The following is a 19,642-nucleotide window of genomic DNA, read 5'->3' on the forward strand; positions in this document are numbered from 1 at the left end:
TCAAATTATCTTTGACAAGGGTGCTAAGACCATTCAATGGGGAAAGAACAGTCTTTTCTTTTTTATATATAATTTTAACTTTTATTTTAGGTTCATGGGGTACACGTGTAGGTTTGTTACATGGGTATATTGTGTGACACTGAAGTTTGGGGTGCAAATGATCCCATCACCCAGGTAGTGAGCATAGTACCCAATAGGTCATTTTTCAGCCCTTGTCCCCATCTTACAGTCCTTCTCTTATGGTCCCCAGTGTCCCCTTCTCTTATAGTCCCCAGTGTCTATTGTTCCCATCTTTATAGTCATGTGTGCCCAATGCTTAGCTCCTACTTATAAATGAGAACACACAGTATTTGGTTTTCTAGAACAGTCTTTTCAACAAATGATTTTGGAAACATCCACATGAAAAAAAAATATAGTTAGACCCTGACTTTATATCATATACAAAAGTTACCTCAAAATGGATGAAAAATCTAATTGTAAGAATTAAAACTGTTAGAAGAAAACATAAGAAAAAGATTCATTACATTGGCATTGGCAAGGATTTTTCAGGTATGACACAAAAACTACAGGCAACAAAAGAAAAAAGAGAAAACTTGGACTTCATTTAAATTTAAAACTTCGTGTATCAAAGGGCACTATCAACAGAGTGCAAAGGCAATTCATAGAAGGGGAGAAAATATTTGCAAATCATATATCTGTAAGTGATTGATACCCAGGATATCTAAGAACTCCTACAACTCAACAACAAAAAATCAACCCAATTAAAAAATGGGCAAAGTACTTGAATAAATATTTCTCCAAAGAAGATATACAAATAGCCAGCAAGCACATGAAAAGCTGCTCAACATCACAAGTCATTAGAGAAATGCAAATCAAAACCATAATAGGATACCATTTCACACTCATTAGGATAGCTATCATAAAAAAATTTTAATGGAAAATAATTAGTGTTGACAGGGATGTGGAAAAATGGAAGCCTTTGTGCATTGCTGGTGGAAAGCAAAGTGGTGCAGCCACTGTGGAAAACAGCATGATGGTTCCTTGAAAAAAATAAACATAGAATTACCACATGATCCAGCAATCCCACTTCTAAACATATAACCAAAAGAATTGAAACAGGGATATGAACAGATATTTGTATGCCCATGTTCATAGCAGCAGTATTTACTACAGCCAAAAGGTGAAAGCAACCCGAGAATTCATAGACAGATGAATGGATAAACAAAATGTGGTGTATACATACTGTGAAATGTTATTCAGCCTTACAAAGGAAGAAAATTCTGACACATGCTACAACATGAACCTTGCTAAGTGAAATAAGCCAGTAACAAAAGGATAAAGATCGTAAATGTTTACTTATATGTGGTTCCTAGCGTAGTCAAATTCTTAAAGACAGAAAGTAGAATGGAGGTTGCCAGGGGCTGGAGAAAGGAATGTAGAGTTATTGCTTCATGGGTACAGAGTTTCAGAAGGGAAGGATGAATTCTGGAGATAGACGGGGATGATGATTGCATAACATGGGACTGTACATGCCACAAAATGCCACAAAACTCTACATTTAAAATGGTGAAAATGATAAATTTCAGGTTATGTGTATTTTGCCACAATAAAAAAGTATTTATTGATTACATTCTTTTTTAAAACATTTTCAACATTGTACCAGATTTTTGCTTTCCCAATCACAGTGACCATTCCCATATTTTGCTCACTGCATCTCCTCTTGAGTTAGAATCTGTTTAATTTGCACTCTATTGATGAGTATTACTTTTTTGATTTTTAATTTTTGTGGATATATAGTAGGTGTATATATTTATGGGGTGTATGAGATATTTTGATACAGACATACAATGCATAGTAATTACATCAAGGTAAATGGCATATCTGCCCCATCAAGCATTCATCGTTTGTGTTACAAACAATCCAATTGTACTCTTTTAGTTATTTTAAAATGTACAGTAAATTATTCTTGACTGTAGTCACCCTATTGTGCTGTCAAATACTAGATCTCATTCATTCTATCTAACTATATTTTGTACCCACTAACCATCCCCCCAGTCCCCAACCCAATACCCTTCCCAGCCTCTAGTAACCATCCTTCTACTCTCTATCTCTGTGAATTCAAGTGTTTTAAATTTTAGCCCAGCCCCCACAAATAAGTGAGAATATGTGAAATTTGTCTTTCTCTGCGTGGCTTATTTCACTTAACATAATGACCTCTAGTTCCATCCATGTTGTTGCAAATGACACGATCTCATTCTTTTTGACAACTGAACAGTACTCTATTGTGTATATGTACCACATTTCTTTATCCATTCATCTATTGATGGACACTTAGGTTGTTTCTAAATCTTGGCAGTCGTGAATAGTGCTGCAAACATGGGAGTGCAGATATTCCTTTGATGTATGGATTTCCTTTCTTTTGGGTATATATCTAGCAGTGGAATTTCTGGATCATATGGTAGTTCTATTTTTAGTTTTTTGGGAATCTCCAAACTGTTCTCTACAGTGATTGTACTAATTTACATTCCCACCAACAGTGTATGAGGGTTCTCTTTTCTCCACATCTTTGCCAGCATTTGTTATTGCCTGCCTTTTGGATAAAAGCCATTTTGACTTGGGTAAGATGATATCTCATTGCAGTTTTGATTTGCTTTTTTCTGATGATCAGTGATGTTGAGCACCTTTTCATATACCTGATTGTCATTTGTTTGTCTTCTTTTGAGAAATGTCTGTTCAGATCTTTGGATCATTTTTAATGAGATTATTAGATTTGTTTATGGAATTGTTTAAAGCTCCTTATATATTCTGGCTATTAATGTCTTGTTGAATGGATAGTTTCCAAATATTTTCTCCCACTCTGTGGGTCGTCTCTTCACTTTGTTGATTGTGTCCTTTGTTGTGCAGAAGCTGTGTAATAGATAAGTATTTCTTAAATAGAGGTCTATGGATTCCTGAAGGGGGCTGTGGATATACTCAGCCCTCACAAAGCCCTATGATGTTTTAAGTTGTGTTTTATAAGTATTTGTAAATAGTAAGCATTTTACATCTGACTTACCTGGATATCCACCTTTGACCTAATTCTCCCCACAGAATTTCTGTGCCTGAGCTGATGTTTGGGCACTACGTTAGTAGTGATCTATCAAAGAAAGAATAAAGGCAGACTGCTTCACTAAAAGATGCTTTCAACATGAAGGCCAGTGGGGACATGGCAAGCTGTGAGGTGAAAGTTCCACAGTAGTTAGGATGGAGACATGTTGTGTGGGAACCAAGTCATTACTCAGCCCCCACAAATGAAAGAACCCTGATCTGAAAAAAAAACTAGAGCATGGCAGTGTGGCCCAGATTCATTCTGTATGTGACAGTGTGGTTTCTGCAAAACTATTTTCTACCATCTTAAATTAACATTGTTAATTACATGCCTTAATTCATAGTGTTTTTAAATGTGAAAATCTATTTTGCGTTTATATGAATGAAGCCATAAACTTAAGGAGTATATAAAACAATGTAATATTTATATTTGTTTATACTTATGTAGGTAATGTTATAATAAAACCATTTTTAATTTTTTAAATGATGGAAAAGGACATATGAAGATTTTGCAACTTGCACAGAAACCAGCGGACAGTGAGTGATTCAGATACAATATTTATAATTGCATTATTAGATTTGAAACTCCTTTAAATTTGAAGAGTCTGGATTTAACTGACAAGGAAACATGTGAGAAGCAATGGAAATGGATTGTAAATGTCAGCATCATGTTTGATCATACCAAGGTGACCTTAAAATGCCATCTTATCCACTTTAATTTAACAAGGCTGATTTCCTAAAATATCAAATATTTGATATAACCAAGAATATATATTGAACTACTGGAACAAATAGCTAGAAGATATTTCAGTTGTCCCACTTGAAAAAAGCAAAATGTAGGCAAACTCTTCTCAACATGGGTGGTGGAGAAGGGGGTGGGGCAGTCCTCCTTCAGTGGGAAGTTTTATCTTTCCTCTTCACTGGAAGCAGGGAAAGCCAACATTACCCAGAGGCGAAGAATGTTTTCTTTTACAGGATTTAATCTAAGCATCCCTGTTAGCCGCAAGTGCCTACCATCAGCATGTCATTCCTTTATTCAGACATCACAGCTCTTCCTTTTTTAAATGCAGTTTCCCTGGGAAGAACTAACAAATTAAATTCCAAAAATCTTAATGGAAAAGCATTAATCAAATTGCTTTCTTCCCTGAAAAGATAGGCTAGATATATAGAAGATGGAAGGAGCTAAAAATAAATAAATAAAAATTGTTTAATTGCCATTTATTGAAAGCTAATTCCTTACTAGACACTGTAGGGGCTTTATGTGCTATCTCTAATTCCTACAACTCTTTCAGGAAGGTTTTGTTTGCCCATTTCACAAATGAGGAAACTAAAGTGGAGAATTAAAATAACTTGCCCAGTCATACAGCTACTAAGGGGAGGAGTCAGGATTTGAACCCATATCTGATTCCAAATCCTGCATTCTTTCCTCTACACCTTCAGCACTGAAGATAAATTCCTTCTGTATCACGGTTTTGCTGAGAAAGAAAATCCCAGTTGGTCCTGTCATTATGATGTTAGCTGGTTATTTTGCTCGTTAGTTGATGCAGTCTCTTCCTAGTCTCGATGGTCTTTACATTTCGGTATGATTTTGCAGTGGCTGGTACCGGTTGTGCCTTTCCATGTTTAGCGCTTCCTTCAGGAGCTCTTTTAGGGCAGGCCTGGTGGTGACAAAATCTCTCAGCATTTGCTTGTCTGTAAAGTATTTTATTTCTCCTTCACTTATGAAGCTTAGTTTGGCAGGATATGAAATTCTGGGTTGAAAATTCTTTTCTTTAAGAATGTTGAATATTGGCCCCCACTCTCTTCTGGCTTGTAGGGTTTCTGCCGAGAGATCCGCTGTTAGTCTGATGGGCTTCCCTTTGATGGTAACCCGACCTTTCTCTCTGGCTGCCCTTAACATTTTTTCCTTCATTTCAACTTTGGTGAATCTGACAATTATGTGTCTTGGAGTTGCTCTTCTCGAGGAGTATCTTTGTGGTGTTCTCTGTATTTCCTGAATCTGAATGTTGGCCTGCCTTGCTAGATTGGGGAAGTTCTCCTGGATAATATCCTGCAGAGTGTTTTCCAACTTGTTTCCATTCTCCCCGTCACTTTCAGGTACACCAATTAGATGTAGGTTTGGTCTTTTCACATAGTCCCACATTTCTTGGAGGCTTTGCTCATTTCTTTTTATTCTTTTTTCTCTAAACTTCCCTTCTCGCTTCATTTCATTCATTTCATCTTCCAGGGCTGATACCCTTTCTTCCATTTGATCGCATCGGCTCCTGAGGCTTCTGCATTCTTCACGTAGTTCTCGAGCCTTGGTTTTCAGCTCCATCAGCTCCTTTAAGCACTTCTCTGTATTGGTTATTCTAGTTATACATTCTTCTAAATTTTTTTCAAAGTTTTCAACTTCTTTGCCTTTGGTTTGAATATCCTCCCGTAGCTCGGAGTAATTTGATCGTCTGAAGCCTTCTTCTCTTAGCTCGTCAAAGTCATCCTCCGTCCAGCTTTGTTCTGTTGCTGGTGAGGAACTGCGTTCCTTTGGAGGAGGAGAGGTACTCTGCTTTTTAGAGTTTCCAGTTTTTCTGCTCTGTTTTTTCCCCATCTTTGTGGTTTTATCTACTTTTGGTCTTTGATGATGGTGATGTACAGATGGGTTTTTGGTGTGGATGTCCTTTCTGCTAGTTTTCCTTCTAACAGACAGTACCCTCAGCTGCAGGTCTGTTGGAGTACCTGGCCAGCCGTGTGAGGTGTCAGTCTGCCCCTGCTGGGGGGTGCCTCCCAGTTAGGCTGCTCAGGGGTCAGGGGTCAGGGACCCACTTGAGGAGGCAGTCAGCCCGTTCTCAGATCTCCAGCTGCGTGCTGGGAGAACCACTGCTCTCTTCAAAGCTGTCAGACAGGGACATTTAAGTCTGCAGAGGTTACTGCTGTCTTTTTGTTTGTTTAGGTGGAGCCTACAGAGGCAGGCAGGCCTCCTTGAGCTGTGGTGGGCTCTACCCAGTTCAAGCTTCCAAGGACCTCTTCAAGGAGAACTACAAACCACTGCTCAAGGAAATAAAAGAGGATACAAACAAATGGAAGAACATTCCATGCTCATAGGTAGGAAGAATCAATATCATGAAAATGGCCATCCTTCCCAAGGTAATTTACAGATTCAATGCCATCCCCATCAAGTTACCAATGACTTTCTTCACAGAATTGGAAAAAACTACTTTAAAGTTCATATGGAACCAAAAAAGAGCCCACATCGCCAAGTCAATCCTAAGCCAAAAGAACAAAGCTGGAGGCATCACACTACCTGACTTCAAACTATACCACAAGGCTACAGTAACCAAAACAGCATGGTACTGGTACCAAAACAGAGATATAGATCAATGGAACAGAACAGAGCCGTCAGAAATAATGCCACATATCTACAACTATCTGATCTTTGACAAACCTGAGAAAAACAAGAAATGGGGAAAGGATTCCCTATTTAATAAATGGTGCTGGGAAAACTGGCTAGCCATATGCAGAAAGCTGAAACTGGATCCCTTCCTTACACCTTATACAAAAATCAATTCAAGATGGATTAAAGACTTAAATGTTAGACCTAAAACCATAAAAACCCTAGAAGAAAACCTAGGCATTACCATTCAGGACATAGGCATGGGCAAGGACTTCATGTCTAAAACACCAAAAGCAATGGCAACAAAAGCCAAAATTGACAAATGGGATCTAATTAAACTAAAGAGCTTCTGCACAGCAAAGGAAACTACCGTCAGAGTGAACAGGCAACCTACAAAATGGGAGAAAATTTTCGCAACCTACTCATCTGACAAAGGGCTAATATCCAGAATCTACAATGAACTCCAACAAATTTACAAGAAAAAAACAAACAACCCCATCAAAAAGTGGGCAAAGGACATGAACAGACACTTCTCAAAAGAAGACATTTATGCAGCCAAAAAACACATGAAAAAATGCTCAACATCACTGGCCATCAGAGAAATGCAAATCAAAACCACAATGAGACACCATCTCACACCAGTTAGAATGGCAATCATTCAAAAGTCAGGAAACAACAGGTGCTGGAGAGGATGTGGAGAAATAGGAACACTTTTACACTGTTGGTGGGACTGTACACTAGTTCAACCCTTGTGGAAGTCAGTGTGGCGATTCCTCAGGGATCTAGAACTAGAAATTCCATTTGACCCAGCCATCCCATTACTGGGTATATACCCAAAGGACTATAAATCATGCTGCTATAAAGACACATGCACACGTATGTTTATTGCAGCATTATTCACAATAGCAAAGACTTGGAACCAAGCCAAATGTCCAACAATGATAGACTGGATTAAGAAAATGTGGCACATATACACCATGGAATACTATGCAGCCATAAAAAATGATGAGTTCATGTCCTTTGTAGGGACATGGATGAAATTGGAAATCATCATTCTCAGTAAACTATCGCAAGAACAAAAAACCAAACACCGCATATTCTCACTCATAGGTGGGAATTGAACAATGAGAACACATGGACACAGGAAGTGGAACATCACACTTCGGGGACTGTTGTGGGGTGGGGCGAGGGGGGAGGGATAGCATTGGGAGATATACCTAATGCTAGATGACGAGTTGGTGGGTGCAGCGCACCAGCATGGCACATGTATACATATGTAACTTACCTGCACGTTGCGCACATGTACCATAGAGCCTAAAGTATAATAAGAAGAAGAAGAAGAAGAAGAAGAATAAAAAAGAAAAAAAAAAAAAAAAGAAAATCCCAGTTGGGACACCCATCCTGATCACCTGGACTTCGTCCCAGAAAGTATGTCTGAAATGGGCCTCAATGAGGAGAAAATTGTAAGATCACCAATCCTGTATCCTTTGTATCTTTAAGGGTGACACTACCCTATCCTGTTGTTTATTGTTTTATTGTTTTTTGTTTACCATCTCAGCTGGCGGGGCTGGACAAAGGGAGCAGTTTTCACTTGGCCCTCCCCATACAATAGCTCCTACCCCACAGTTTAAGGACTCAACTACCGAGCATATCAGTCCTAATTATACCTCTGGGGACCAGGAAAATAACAACTGCGTGAGGGGCAGGGGTCTGCAGATGCAGTGGGCTCCACTTATTACCTGGTCGTCATATACCCCCAGTCTAGAAGGAGGATCAAGGTGACACTATAGATCTCCAGGTGACAACATCCACTTGGACACTAAGGCCAACATTCCTCATAATGTTTGGGTCCCCTCTTTCCCCAGTGTACAGTCACCCTAGTTAGTGGCTGTAGGCCCATTTGGAGAAGGACTGGGAGAATCGTTTGCATGTATACCTGCCATAGTGTTGCAGAGTCTTTTCTTGGAAACCAGACCTGTCCTTCAGTTAGTGCATTCTGAATCTAAAAACTGGCTCAGATCTGAAATTCTTATAATAATATAATGATAATAAGCCAGAAATCCTTATTGTTTTTTATTGAAGTCCTTGCCCTGAGCCTTCTTCTGGTCATCCATTCATGATTTCTTCTGGTGGTACAAGCTGAATAGTGCTTATGTTGGCTCTATATCTGCTTTGCCTCCAGGGATGCCAGGTTTTATGAACAGTCTCCCTAACTCTCATAGGTCCTGTACTCCAACCCCTGCCAATAGTTCAACCTGGTAGTTACAATGATCATTGCATTCACCCGGCACTTACCAACAGTCACCTAACTCTTTTGTTCTCATAGTTCTCACTTTCTCCACACTTCTGAAACACCTGATGCATGACACTGAGTAATGCATTCCTTTCCACTCCATCCCACTTCATCATTGGTAAGAGTTTTAATAACCAACCCTACCGCCTTGTGCCACAGGCTGGCTGTGCTCCACTAATGACTAGTGATAAAATCCTCATTGCCAGCCAGATGGCAAGCGATCCAACTCCCACGCCCTATCTTATTGCCTGCCTTCTCAAACCACTCCTAGCACCAACTGTCACAGGTTGGTTTCCCTGGAAGCAAATGCTAGAACAGAGTTTGAGATGCAGAAATGATTCATGCAGGATGAACCCCTGTGGAAAGGAGGGGGAGGAAGTAGGATGGGGCACAGGGAGAAGTTGAATTGCCATGCAGACTCATTAAAACTTGGCCAACATATAGCACTATGACCAGTAGAATTATATCACAGAGGAACCAAAGTAGCCAGGCCTTTTTCCTCTGCCATGATCAGTCGCTGGATGTTGGCCACCTCAGGAAGGGTGTGTCATTGGGCAAGAAGGCTTTCTGCAGCTTAGGCAAACCCTGAAGAAGCTGGGAGCAGAAGGCTGTCTATGGGCAGTATTCCCAGCACCTCCTGAAAAAAGTTCTTCCTTCAAAAATATCTGACTGATGTATCTTTTTGTGCATCACAAACATGCTGCAAAGCAAAAGACAACTACTACATGTAACATTATAGTCAAATATAATACCAAATAGAAGCAGCCAGACCGAAATGAATATATACCATAAGATTCCATAAGGTTCAGAACTCAGGCAAAACTGAAATGTTGGAATTCAGAATAGCCTTCTCTTTCAAAAGGGCATGTGGACTGGAGGGAGTCCAAGGGAGCTTTCTGGGGTGCTGGTCCTGCTTAACTACTTAATCTCATGCTGGTTGCATGGGTGTATTCACTTTGTAAAAACGCATCAAGCTCTCCAGATACAAGTTGTACCCTTTTTAAATATTCATATTGTATTTCAATAAAGTGTGCTTATCAAGAAATAAAATGAAATATTAAATATTATATTTCAAGGCATAGAAAAATATATAACAATTTCAAAACCATGATTTTTTTATTGCCAAAGTATAAATTTTGGTTTTTTTAACATTTTAAGAAAATAATAGTATTGCTCATATGTGAATATTGCAAAAATCTTTTTTTTAATTTATTAAATACTGAGATATTGCAAAAACCTTGACAGTGGTCCTTGAAAGACTGAAGTTGTTGGACAGACTTTAAGCAAAATATAACATATTGCCTTTCTAGAATTCTCGTGTTAATTGTGTGGATGATTTCAACATGCAACCATGCTCTGTTAAAAGCACTTCAGGTTAGAAGATGTGTGTCTGATTCCTAATTCTGTCTGTCACTTAAAACTGGATGTCATGTGATCTCAGATCATCTCTTTTGTGGAGGAAACACAAAGCAAAATATCAGGACTGGCAGATCAATCCATTGAACGTTCTCTTCTTTTTATGGTTTTGATTTTTGCAAACCCCTGATAGCAAAACCTTTTCTTCCGAATCTTTATATCTGTTTGTTTCTCTGTCCGTTTCTGAATGTCACAGGGAGATATGCAAAATGTGAAGAGAAAAATATTCACTTCAAACATCCTATTTTATTTTTACCATTTCCGGGAAAAAGAGTGTTCAGAGGCTCCAAGAGAGAACACAGGGACCAACAGACTGTGCACTTTGGCTGAAGTCCCTAAGACACACACACACCCCTTATTCCCCAAGTCTTTGGTCATTGAATTTGACCAAGATAACTTCACCTAGGCTTGGCACAGTGGTTCACGCCTGTAATCCCAGCACTTTGGCAGGCCAAGGTGAGAGGATCGCTTGAGATCGGGAGTTTCAGACCAGCCTGGGCAACATAGTGAGACCCTTTCTCTACCAAAAAAAATAAATTAGGCATGGTGGTGCATGCCTGTTGTCCCATCCACTGGGGAGGCTGAGGCAGGAGGATAACTTGAGCTCAGGAGTCCAAGCTTACAGTGAGTTATGATTGAGTGGCTGTGCTCCAGCCTGGGCGACAGAATGAAACCCTGTCTCAAAAAACAAAGTATAGACTCTCAAATCAGACAACTCTGGATCTGGTCCCCAGCTCTGCCATTTACAAGCTGTATGGCTTTGAGCAAGATGTTCAAATTCCACACCTCAATTTCCTCATCTATAAAAGTGAAACAATAACAATATCTACCTCAGAGGGTTGTTGTGAGATATAACAAAGATAATGCAGACAAAAGGTTTAGTGAAGTACTTGCAAATAATGACTAACATGGTTTGGATCTGTGTCCCCACCAAATCTCATGTCGAATTGTAATCTCCAGTGTTGGAGGCAGGGCCTTGTGGGAGGTGATTGGATCGTGGGGGTGGTTTCTTTTGAGTGGTTTAGCACCATCCCCTTGGTGCTCTTCTCCTGTTAGTCAGTGAGTGAGTTCTCGTAAGATCTGGTTGTTTAAAAGTGCATGACACCTCCCCCAACCTCTCTCTTTCTCCTGCTCTGGCCGTGTGATGTGCCTGCTTCCACTTGGCCTTCTGCCATAATTGTAAGTTTCCTGAGGCCTCCCCAGAAGCCAAGTAGATGCCAGCATCATGCTTCCTGTACAGCCTGCAGAACCGTGAGCCAATTAAACCTTTTGTTTTATTTTGTTTTGTTTTGTTTTGTTGAGAGAGTTTCATTCTTATTGCCCAGGCTGGAGTGCAGTGGCACGGTCTCGGCTCACTGCACGCTCCACCTCCCAGGTTCAAGTGATTCTCCTGCCTCAGCCTCCCATAAACCTCTTTTCTTTATAATTACCCAGTCTCAGGTATTTCTTTATAGCAGTACAAGAACAGATTCATACAATGGCATGCAATAAATTATCTGAGCTCCCCAATATGTTCCAGGCACTTATGAACCACCAGGGATATGATAATGAGTGGTTATAATAAATGCAATTCTTGCCCCCATGAGATGCATTTCTCATAACCTCTAATACAATAGGGAGTGCTGCATATGCAAAGTAAGAGACAGACTGGCTGCAAGTCATTCAACATGCTGAACCATAATGCAGATGAAAGAGTAGCAGAAGAGGAAGACAGAAGGCAGTGGCCAGATCCCAAGCAAGCTTGCAGATTATGCTCAGAGGCTTCAATCCTGCAAGCCAAAGAGAGTCATTGAAAGGTTTTAGGGAAACTAATTAGATGGTTTTGAAAGTTTATTCTATGCTGTAGAGGATACATTGAATGTGGTTAGAACCAGAGGTAGGGGTACCACTTATTATCTTGCAAGAAATGATAAAGACCTAGATCAGCAAGTGGCAGTGATGATTTAGGGAAAGAGAAAGATACTTAGATGGACATACAGAAAGAATGGACAGGATTTGCAATAGCTTGAATGTGGGGGTGGGGGGCTTAAATAAAGGAGGTTTAATAATTAATCTTCCACCTCACACCCATTTGGATAGCCACTATCAAAAAACAGAAAATAACAAGTGTTAGTGAGGATGTGGAAAAACTGGAACACTTCTGCACTGCTAGTGGGAATATAAAATGGTGAATATTAAAAGAGATAAATTACCACCAACCTAGAATTTTATATACAGTGGGAAATACCTTCAAAAGTGAAGATGAGGCTGAGGCGGGAGGATTACTTGAGCCCAGGAGTTCATGTCCAGCCATGAACATGGTCTGTCACATAATGAGACCCTATCTCTTACAAAAAAAGTGAAGTCTATATTTTTATCTTGGTGGTCATTGCAGGGGTTTATTTATGAGTAAAATTTCATTAAGCTATATAATTAAGATTTATACAACTTATTATTCATACATTATATCTCAATAAAAAGGTAAAAATAAAAAAGAAAATTAAAATAATGAAACTACTATAGAAGGCTGGGTGTGGTGGCTCATGTCTGTAATCGCACTTTGGGAAGCCAAAGTGGGAGGATCGCGTGAGCCCAGGAGTTTGAGACCAGCCCAGGCAACAACATAGTGAGATCCCATCTCTATTTAAAAAAAAAAAAAAAAAAAAAAAAAACTGCTATAGAAAACAGTACAGCGGTTCCACAAAAAATTAAGTATAGAATTACTATATGACCCAGCAATTTCACTTCTGGGTACATACCCAGAAAGTGTGAAAACAGGGATTCGTACAGATATTTGTTTACCTGTGTTCATAGCAGCATTTCACAATAGCCACAAGGTGGAATCAACCCCAGTGTCCATCAACAGATGAACAGATAAACCAAATGTGGTATATACAGACAATGGAATATTAACTGGCCTTTAAAAAGAGGACATTCTGACATATGCTACAAAATGTGCATATGAAGACATGTTAAGCTACATAAACCAGTCACAAAAGGACAAATACTATACGACTCCACTTATATGAGGTACCTAACATTGTCAAATTCATAGAGACAGAAAGTAGAATGGTGGTTGCCGGGGGCGGGGGAATTGGAAGTTATTGTCTAATGGGCACAGAGCGTCTGTTAGGGAAGAGTTCTGGAGATGAATGGCAGTGATGGTTGCACAACGATATAAAGGTGCTAATACCACTAAACAATACACTTTAAAATGGTTAAGATAATCAATTTTATGTTATATTTATTTTATCATGATTACAAATTTTTAAAGAAATACTTATTTTAGGCCAGGCACGGTGGCTTATGCCAGTAATCCCAGTAATCTGGGAGGCCGAGGTGGGTGGATCACCTGAGGTCAGGAGTTCCAGACCAGCTTGGCCAACATGGTGAAACCCCGTCTCTACTAAAAATACAAAAATCAGCCTGGTATGGTGGCGCATGCCTGTAGTTCCAGCTACTCAGAAGGCTGAGGCAGGAGAATCACTTGAACCCAGGAGGCAGAGGTTGCAATGAGCCAAGATTGTGCCATTGCACTCCAGCCTGGGCAACAGAATGAGACTCCATCAAAAAAAAAAAAAAAAGAGAGAGAAAGAAAGAAAGAGAGAGAGAAGGAAGGAAGGAAAGGAGGAAAGAAGGAAGGAAGGAAGGGAAGAGAAGGGAAGGGAAGGAAGGAAAGAAAGAAAGAAAGGAAAAAAGGAAAGAAAGAAAGAAACAAGGAAGGAAGGAAGGAAGGAAGGAAGGAAGGAAGGAAGGAAGGAAAGAAAGAAAGAAAGAAAGAAAGAAAGAAAGAAAGAAAGAAAGAAAGAAAGAAAGAAAGAGAAAGAAAGAAAGAGAAAGAAAGAAAAGAAATATGTATTAAAAAAAAAAAAAAAGAATCAGCCGGCTGGGCACAGTGGCTCATGCCTATAATGCCAGTGCTTTGGGAGGCCGCAGTGGGAGGAATGCTTGAGACCAGGAGTTCCAGACCAGGACCAGCCTGGCAACATAGCAAGGCCATATCTCTACAAAAAAAAAAAAATATATATATATATATATATATATATCAGTAAAAAAGGAATTGATCGCAGGTTACTGGATAGATCCTAGTTTTATTCTCCAAAATAGAAACCTGGAAAGAAGAACACATTTTTCACCTGGAAATTGGAGGAATCCCTGAGATGCTAAGTTCACATTTACACTTACCATGTGTCTGAGGTATCTGTGCAGCATCCAAGTGGAGAATCAGACAGAAAAAGCAGGGCAGAGGGAGCCATAATAAAAACCTATTCAGGCATTGAGGCCATGGTTGAGGTCGTGAGAGTGGTTGAGATCACCCAAGGAAAGTGCCAAGAGTGAGAAGAGGATGAGAAAGAAGCCCAGGGTTGGGCCTAGTGGCTCACACCTGTAATCCCAGTACTTTGGGAGGTCGATGTGGGTGGATCGCTTGAGCCCAGGAGTTCAAGCTTGCTTCTGCATTGCTGATTCTCTTGAGTATGGCCAATAAAATAAGTTGATGAAATTGGTTTTGGGGACACCACTTTCTTCTGATTCCCTTCCGCTTGTGCCACTGGGTCCCTCTTTCTCTCCTCTCCCTTTAAGCTTCTGTGTGTCTTTAGGCTCTCCTCTCCCTCCTCCTCCTTTTTCTTCTTCCTCCTCTTCCTCTTCTTCCTCCTCTTCCTCCCCTTCCTACTCCTTTTTCTTCTTCCTCCTCTTCCTCTTCTTCCTCCTCTTCCTCTTCCTCCTCCTCTTCCCTCTTCCTACTCCTCCTTCTTCTTCTCCCTTCTTCTTCCTCCTTCTTTCTATTTCTTCTTCCTCCTTCCTTATCCTCCTCCTCCACCTGCTCCTGCTCCTCCTCCTCCTCCGGCTGCTGCTGCTGCTGCTTCTGCTTCTGCTTCTTCCTCCTTTTTTGAGATAGGGTCTGGCTCTGTCCCCAAGGCTGGAATGCAGTCATGCAATCTCAGTGCCACTCCACCTCCTGGGCTCAAGCAATCCTCCCACAGCATTTCACCGTGTTGGCCAGGCTGGTCTCAAACTCCTGAGCTCAAGCGATCTGCCCGCCTCAGCCTCCCAAATTCTGGAATTACAGGTGTGAACCACTGTGCCGGCCTCTGCCTCTCTCATTAGGACATTTGTAACTACATTTAGGGCCCACGCTGATAATTCAGGATAATCTCGCTATGTTAAAATCCTTAGTTTTATCATACATTCAAAGCCTTTGCCATATAAGATAACACTTACAGGTTCCAGGGATTCGGATCTGATATCTCTGGGCCTGTTGAAGCCTACAGCAGTCTTTGACAAAAGTTTTTCAGGTTTCTATGAACTGATCTGATGTGGCCCTCAGTGTTCAGGACAGGACCTTATTTACTTACTCCTATTTCCCTTAAACTATCTAAGAAGTAAGTAAAAATTAGAATTAACACAAAACTGGGGAAAAAAAAGAAACTTGGCATATTATCCCAAAGCAACATTCATTACCTTGGAGGGGCCCAGAGTTTATGATGCCCACAAAGTCTCTTTCCCTAAAATCTCTTTGCCCACAAAGTCTATTTCCCTAAAGTGAATATTTCCCCAACTCTAACATTCATGCATCACTTTCAAATTATTGCCTAAATAGAATACCACCTATATTCTGCATAACTCTATTATTATTTACGTAATACTTTATTAAAGGTACTTTCTTTTTAATCTAAATAAACACGGTTTTAAAGAAAATTTTATTTCACTATTGAAAGGGGAATAAGAATATCACCTATCATAAAATACAATAAAAACTAAATATCCAAAATTCCAGACAGATACTCTGGCCTGCGAAGTATCTGAGTCTGAGGCCTGCTCTCGTCAAATGGAAGATTTTGGCCAGATGCAGTGGCTCGCGCCTGTAATCCCAGCACTTTGAGAGGCCAAAAAGGAGGATCATTTGAGACCAGGAGTTTGAGACCAACCTGGGTGACATACCAGATCCCATTGCTACAAAATATACTTTGTTTTTAAAGGAGATTTTCTGTTGGGCACAGTGGCTCACACCTGTAATCCTGGCACTTTGGGAGGCGGAGTCGGTTGGATCACTTGAGGTCAGGAATTCAAGACCAGCCTGGCTAGCATGGCAAAACCCCATAAAACCCCATCTCTACTAAAAATACAAAAATTAGCCAGGTGTGCTAGCACATGCCTGTAATCACAGCTACTCGGGAGGCTAAGGCAGGAGAATCACTTGAACCCAAGAGGTGGAGGTTGCAGTGAACCAAGATCGCACCATGGCACTCCAGCCTGGGCGACAGAGCCAGGCTCCATCTCAAAAAAAAAGGAAGATTTTGCAGGTGGTAGATGTTAAACTAGCACCCCCTGAGACTTTCTCCGTAGTATAACCAAGAGTGAAAGGCAACTGAAAAAGGAATGACTCTCTCTCCATTTCAATATTATAAAACTCCCTGTCTGTCTACCACCTAAAATGTACACCATTCATTCACCACTTAAAATGCTTACACTATAGACTTTAGGAATCCTTGCTCCTAGCAAAAAAGGGGTTCTGCAATCTACCCAGCTCACCTCTACCTCACCTTGAGTTTCTATCCTATCCTTATCTCCCGTGTCTATCTCTGAGAAACAGACATTAAGAAGCAAATTAGTTATTCAGTTCCTACATCACCACCCTCTGAACCACAGTTTCCTTGCCTGAAAAATGGGATTAATAATAGTACCTTTCATAGAGTCGTTGTGATAATTAAATCAGATAATTAAATCAGTTAATATATATGTATTATATAATATATTATTAATATAATTATTAATTATATAATATAAATATAAAATGTATATAAATTATATATTATAATACATAATTATAATATCTAATTATGTAATTATACGTAATTATATTATATACAAATTATATAATTACAATAATATATATTATTGTATATAACATATAACATTATATACGTTATATTTATTATATATTATATATATTTATATATGTAACATTTAGATTAATACCTGATATGTAGTAAATGCCATGTCTCTGCTATATTAATAATAATTATTATTATTATTCCCATCCATTGGGCATATAAATTTCTTTATTTTCCCAAAAAAATATTATGTTTTGCCTTATGCTGAGCTCTGTGGGGACCAGAAGAGGAATAAGGCTTTATTCTTGCCTTTAATTAACTTATAATTTTATCAGCGGTAAGTGAATAACATGCCAAAAACTAAAAATAAAACAGTTCTATAGCAATTTTTTAAAAGCCTATGCTAGAAGCCAAAATCACACGAAGGACAGATCAACGCTGACCCGCGGGCTGTTCTCCTTTCCATCTGCCTCTGCAGATCCACACTGTACCCCTGTCTCCCTGTTCTGTGCCTCCAGGGATCTGACCCCTGTGGTCTGCAACACCCCAACCCCTTGTGCTCTTCCAGTTAGAGCCAGCCAATAGGAGGCACCAGCAAGAGATGGGATGGTGAGAGGAGAGAAAGATTAAGATATTTCCTCCCCATTTCTCCCTGCCATAGAGCTGTGCCTCCAATAGTGGTTGCTTCCTCTCCATGGCCAGCCCAGCTCCAGTCCCTTTCTTCCTTCCCCTCACCTCTTCAGGATTCCAGCTATGGCTGGTTTCTGGAGATTCAGCATCCTTTATTGGTCCCTCAGCTCTGCCTACACCTCTGTAAATAGTTCCTTCGTTGAATCTCTTCAGTCAAATCTTTTGAAGGAAATTCTGCTTCCTGCCAGGATCATGACTGATCCAAGAACTACAGGGCATCAGTAACCTGAGAATTATCTAATTACTCTAATTACTTGGAACATGGGTGCTAAGGAACATTAAGAGCTTGATGTGAAAGATGATAGAATAATCCAGACTTGCTCTATTGGTCAAATGATCCTGTAGTAATAATAGTGATGACTGCCACATTTTGAATATTCATTATGTGTCAGGCACTTTATCAAGTCCTTGCATCCTTGGCATGCCTCTTCTCATTTACCCTTCCCCAAAACAATAAGTTTATCAAACTCCCCTCTCTTTTTTTTTTTTTTTTTTTTTGAGACAGGGTTTCATTCTGTCACCCAGGCTGGAGTGCAGCAGCATGATCGTGGCTCACTGCAGCCTCGACCCCCACCCAGCTCCAGTGATCCTCCCACCTCATCCTCCTGAGTAGCTGGGACTTCAAGTATGCACCACTGTACCCAGCTAATTTTTAAATTTTTTGTAGGGGTGAAGGTCTCACTATGTTGCCCAAGCTGGTCTTGAACTCCTGGACTCAACTGATTCTCTCACCTCAGCCTCCCAAAGTACAGGATTACCAGCATGAGCCTCCATGCCTGGGTTAACTACTATTGGCATGAGCCTCCATGCCTGGGTTAATCTTAATTTTAAAATAAAGAAAAGGAGATAGAGAGAGTCGGCGTTGTTGGGGACAGATTATGCAGCCTCCCTTCTGCTACGGTGCTGTTAGATGTGAGACATCGTAAATATCAGAGAACTAGGAGAAAGAAGTACCTTCACTGCCTTTTGTCCTGAAGCACATGATTGCTTGAAATTTTTTTAAGTATATTGTCCCCAACAATGTGTTGTTTTCCAAAATTCCTCAGATTTGCTCTCTCTTGGCTATTTTAGAATATTTGAGTTAAAACAAATGGGCAGGAGAAAAAATGCATATATATTATATATATAGTTATATATATATACACACACATAGTTTGTGAAAACTGATTATATCATTTAAAATCATATTATTTGACTCAACTTGCTAATCTGATTATCCCATTACTTTCTAGGTAGCTTAACACTAGCATGCACTGGTGTAGCCCTCCTTTCCTGGCAGGGGTCTCTCTGTCTCTCTCTCTCTCTCTCTCTCTCTCTCTCTCTGTCTCTCTCGCCTTTTTCCCCATACCCACCCCATTCCCCTGGCTCTGGGCTTTATCCTCCAACTACCTCCTTTTCCCCTAAAGAACACTTTTTCTACCTATTTTTTCAATTATTATAACAAAAGCTTTCAAGTAAAGCAAACGATGCTGTTTTCTTCCCAAAGCCAGCTGTTCCCTGACACAAAGTAACAGTGATACTAAACACTGCTAGCAATTGTTATGAAAATGCATTTCCCTGTATCCTGTTGTCATGGCAGCTAAAGATCAAGACATGCCTGCTACAGACAGCAATTTTTACTGATTTGAAAGACTGTTTGGGGAGAAACATTAAAATGTATAATCGAATGCATTTGAAACCGTAGCCCAACAAAGTACAATATCAGTTATTCAAATAACATTTCTAAAGCAAAGTACATCATTTATTTCAATCAATGTTGTGTTCATTATCTATGCTCACGGAATTAACTTTAATTTCCAGCACACTGGCAATTTTATTATTTTTCTCCGCATTCAGAATCCTCCTATTACCTTTGCTCAGGCACTGGGCAGCATAACGCAGACAGCAACACCCAGTTACATCGAGACCCAGAGCTGCTATAGCATTTTTTTTTTTCTCTATGGCTTCTTTGTTTGCTGGACTGGGGGCATCCCT

This window comes from Pongo pygmaeus, chromosome 18 (assembly GCF_028885625.2).
Source record: "Pongo pygmaeus isolate AG05252 chromosome 18, NHGRI_mPonPyg2-v2.0_pri, whole genome shotgun sequence".
In the NCBI taxonomy this organism is placed as follows: Eukaryota; Metazoa; Chordata; class Mammalia; order Primates; family Hominidae; genus Pongo; species Pongo pygmaeus.